Source organism: Trichechus manatus, unplaced genomic scaffold (genome assembly GCF_000243295.1).
Source record: "Trichechus manatus latirostris isolate Lorelei unplaced genomic scaffold, TriManLat1.0 scaffold00106, whole genome shotgun sequence".
Taxonomy (NCBI): domain Eukaryota; kingdom Metazoa; phylum Chordata; class Mammalia; order Sirenia; family Trichechidae; genus Trichechus; species Trichechus manatus.
In genome coordinates, this window is record NW_004444042.1 from 8,911,425 (window position 1) to 8,916,260 (window position 4,836).

A 4,836-nucleotide genomic window follows, 5' to 3' on the forward strand; every position below is an offset into this window, starting at 1 on the left:
TGTGCTCCATAGGATTTTTAATGGCTGATTTTTTGGAAGTAGATCACCAGGCCTTTCTTCCGAGGCGCCTCTGGGTGGACTTGACCCTCCAACCTTTCAGTTAGCAGCAAGCACATTAACCGTTTGGAGCACCTGCTTATTTAAGCACAGCCCCATCCCTATCAGGACTTGTCAGCATCTCTGCACAGACCCACAGAGCTGGGAAGGTGAAGTCTCCCATCACTCTAAGAAGGTTAACCACCCAGTGTGCCAGAGGAGGGCTTTGGAGGCAGGCGGGAGAAGAGGGCCAAGAGGATTGAAAAAAAAAGCCTGGAAGGCCTGCTCTGTAAATGTTAGCAGAATTGGACATTCCCTAATGAAGGCAATTAAAGCGAGTCATTATGCTAAAAAGGGAAAAGTAAACACAGATACATATGCTAATTGGCCAACAATAGATGTTGGGGCGGCTGTCTCCTCTGGCTGCCTGCTTCTGTCTTCTGAATCCTGTCTCTTTACTGCTAACCCTCCACCACCTCAGTCATTCCTCTGTCCTCTACTGCTCCCTCGGTGGTGGCCCCTTCTCGGTGTCTTTGCTGGTTCATCCTCATCTCCTGTAACACGTATGTTATGGTGCCCGGGCCTCCCAGCCCTCAGCCCTCCTTTCTGCTCTACCTACACTCCTTTCCTGAGTGAGCCCACCTAGAACCACAGCTTTAGATACAATCCAGACCTTTCCATCTCCAGCCTGGATCCATATGGTTGTGACTGGGGCCAACTCAGCTCGTATAGGCTTGTGAGAGCCCACTGTTAAACGTCCAGGATCTACGAGAGCCAGCTGACTTCACACTGGCAGCTTGAAATCAGCCACGGTAGCTGTATTATACCATGGAGATCAGCAAATGCTACAAATCAGCCCCTACCTTCACCCAGAGCCAGCTGCTCGACATTTACCAACACAACCTACCTGCCTTCTCAGCATTTCCATTTGATGTCTAACAAGTATGTCAAATGTAACATGTTGAAAGTTGACCTACAGATTCCACCTTCACCTCACCAGATCTGCTCCTTACCATCTCCACGTGTAAGAACTCCATTATTCTAACTGCTCAGGCCAAACTCTTGTGCGGTCATTCTGAACTCCCTCCCTCCCTCAGCCTCCTCTCCCCATACGTATCAGCAAATCCTACTGACTCTCCCTTCAAAGTAGATTCAGGAGCTGACCACTTCTCACCCCTCCACGGCACCACCTTGACCGAAGCCATGACCATGTCTCATCTGAATTACTGTAATCGCCTCCTGAGGTGTCCCTCTTTGGCCCCTGGCCTCTCCTGTCTATCCACCCCCTGGCAGCCAGATTGTTCTTCCTTTTGAAACTTCAAGCCACAGCCCTGCTCTTTACCTGACCAAGCCACTCCCCATGCTCCTTACCTGACCAAGCCACTGCCCTGCCCCTTACCTGATCAAGCCACTCCCCCGTTCCTTAGCTGGGTATGAAAGCCCAAGTCCTTACAGCAGCCCCCAGGTTTACACAGTCTACAGCCCCTTGTCTCCGAGCACTCTCTTCTAGCCACTTGGGTCTCCTTGCTCTTCCTTGATGTGCAGACAACACTCCTGCCCCAGGGCCATTGCACTTGCTGTTCCCACTGCCTGGAATGCCCTTCCTCCAAATAGCCACCTGCCTCCCACCTCACTTCACCAAGGTCTCTCCTCAAATGTCATCATATCAGACAGGCCTCTTCTGACTACCTTCTCCACTTCCCCAGTACTCCCTTAAGCCCCTTGCCCTGCTTTATTTTTATCCGTGACTCTTAGCACCACCTGTCATCATATGTATTACTTGTTTGTGTCTTTAGTGTCTGTCTTACACCACTAGAAAGTATGATGCCCGAGGGCAGGACTTTCTCCATTGTGTTCACTGAAGAATCCACAGTACCTAGAATAGCTCCTGGCACTTAGTAGGTGCTCAACAAATACTTGTTGAACAAATGAAATGAATGAATTCATTCCCATCTCCCATTCAATGGAGAAGTCATTCTAGGACATCTCTTCCTTTTCCTGCCCCAGGCCTGTGGGCACATGCTACCCCTGCATGCTTAGCCAGCCATTGGGTGTCTTTTGTCTTGCTGTGTGACCTTATGTAAAAGATCCCCTCTCTAAGTCTAGTTTTGCTCATGTGAAAAGAGCAGCAATATTATCTGCCTGTTGACACTAGACTCAGCATTTGTCAGGACAAAGGAGAGGAAAACATCTATACTTTTTAGCTGGAATATAAATGGATAACAACCTTAATTATGAACCTTTCTTTTCACTCTCAATACTTTTCTCAAATTAAGTGGGTGACAGATGGAGAAACTGAGGCCTGGAGAGGGAGATGGGGGCCTGCCCTATGCCTTCGGGGACACAGAGACAGCACTGCTGTTGAAACCTCTGCCCGTCCCCACCCCAGGACGTTTCCAGGGTCTATAAGGGCCAGCTGACACCATGTTGGCAGCTTAAAATCAGCCACAGTAGGAGTATTACACCAAGGAGATCACCAAATGCTACAAATCAGGGCTCCCTCACCCCCAGTCCCTGCCCCATTGCCCCTTCCAGTGGACAGACCAACAGGAGGTTGGGAAAGTGGAGATGGACACGGGATCTGGGGTGGCACTCCCCTGTGCCCTCCTCGTGCCCCTCCCTCTCCACAGCTGCTCAGTGAGGCTCTTAGCCTTCCTGTTACTTGTTGGTTAGGATATTTCACAGGGCATGATCACAGGGATGCGGTGAGACACACGGGCACAACTCCCAGCTGAGCTGAGCTTACCCCTCCCTTCAAGGCAAGGGATCAACAAAACATACCATCTATTCTTGTGGGTTGTGACAGGGTAGCCAACGGGGCAGGCAGGGGGAGTGTGGAGCAACAGACCATGTTCTAGAGCTGAATGGGGCTCCCCGGTGCCAACAGTGAAGGGGCACCATCATGGGCATGGGCCAGTCAAGAGGCAATGGAGGGAGGAAGAGGGACGAGGATGAAGTTTGTTAGTTTTGCTCCTGATCCCGGTGGGGGTCTTCAGGAAGACCCAGCCACTGTGTTTAGGGTGCATGACTCCTCAAATAAAATGACTCCCACTCCCTCCATCCATGCCAGCTCTGCTCAGGAGTGGGGAAGGAGACCAGGGAGGTGAGTGAAAGGGGACCAATTCCCCAAATCCAAAATGAAAGCTGGACTCCAGCTGTGGGGAGCCAAAGGAACTGGGGCAGACAGGGGGTACGGAATGGGCGCTGGCCCTACTTCACACCCCTCGCAGGGCTACCGGGGCCTGGGGTAAACAGCATGCTAATTAGATTTACAGATGAGACTAAATTCGGAGGTGTCTGAATCACCATGGAGGACACCCTCTGATCCTCAGGGAGGTTGGAGTTTAGAATGCTGGGAGGAATCATACCATGGGATGCAGCCATGGACAGAAAAATCCTAATAATCATTAGCATCATAATAAGAGCCTCGGCAAAGGCAACTGGGGAGAAATTCATGGGAAAAAGCACAGGCAGGGCCGATCTACTCCCCTGGCTTCGCTTCCAGAACGGATTTGCTTTGAAGTCAACAGATATTTTCCTGGAGAGTCCAAATCTTGGGGGAGGGACCTGAGAAATATGGGCTGAAGCAGTAAGACAATACAGGGACTGCAAACAGACCCCTGCCCAGTGGCAGGACAGAGAGTGGGGGGAGCAAAGGTGGGAAAGAGGCTTACTTGAGCACCAGAGTACCAGGCACTCCAGGTGGAATGCCAGTGCTGACATCACTTTGGGCAGGCCCTTAGCCCTGCTATGCATCAGAATCACCAGAGAACCTTTTCGAAATAAGAGAAACCTGGGCCTGGGATCCTGGCAAAGCCAGTGGGGTCCCACTCACATAGGGCGTAGGGGTAAGGCAATGCTAGCCTCCATTTCTCCACCTGCCTTGCCTTGGCTGCTCCCCGGACAAGAGCCCTTACCCCTACCTCCCCAGAAATACTTCACCAATGAAATCACAAGCTGGGTGAGAGGTATAGAATGTTGGAGGCATTCCATTCACTTCCTGTATACCTCCCGGGGGGGGAATTCAGTGGGCCCTGATCAACTGTTGCAGGTGGTGGGTGATTTCCAGCCAGATCCCAATTATCTCCCTAATGGAGAGGAAAGAAGGGCCTAGATAACCAGAAAATCATATATCCACAGATATTGATAAAACCTACATCTGCTTCCACAGGAAGCTGGGGCCTGCCCCTCCATCTCCCCTACCTCTCTTCGCTGCGTCCAGAATTTGGCTTCTAATTAGAATTGCTTCAGAAAATAGGAACACTGGAGGCCCGTGCCTGGGGCCACATCAGCAGGTAGGGGGAGTTTAGGGCAGTTGAGCTCATCCTCTGGGGAGGCAGAGATTTAGCATTACTGTGTCTACCACATTGGTGGCTCAATGGTAGAATTCTCGCCTCCCACGTGGGAGACCCAGGTTCGATTCCTGGCCAATGCACCATATCACCAGTCTGTCTGTGGAGGTTTGTGTGCTGCTATGATGTTGAACAAGTTTCAGTGGAGCTTACAGACTAAGAGTAGGAAGAAAGGCTTGGCGATCTACTTCTGAAAATTAGCCAGTGAAAGCCCTATGGTCTGATCCAAAACCGATCATGGGGATGGTGAAGGACTGGGCAGCGTTTTGCTCCATTGTGCATGGCGTGGCCATGAGTTGGGGCTGACTCTCTGGCAGCTAACACCACCACCACAAAGTAGATGCTGGTTAATGGACTTATGGGGCCCAGTTGAACAGGGGCCTGCCGGGTCCAGAGCTGGACAATGGACTCTCAGCTGAGTGTGCGACATGGAGCAAAGGGCTTGCCT

General features: G+C 51.3%; 1 non-coding gene across 1 annotated transcript; it reads left to right on the plus strand.

Annotated features, from left to right (window-relative positions):
- Positions 1-4,400: 4,400 nt before the first annotated feature.
- On the plus strand, positions 4,401-4,471 carry TRNAG-CCC (transfer RNA glycine (anticodon CCC)). Its single transcript has one exon. It is a non-coding gene; the product is annotated as a tRNA-Gly (tRNA).
- Positions 4,472-4,836: the final 365 nt, after the last annotated feature.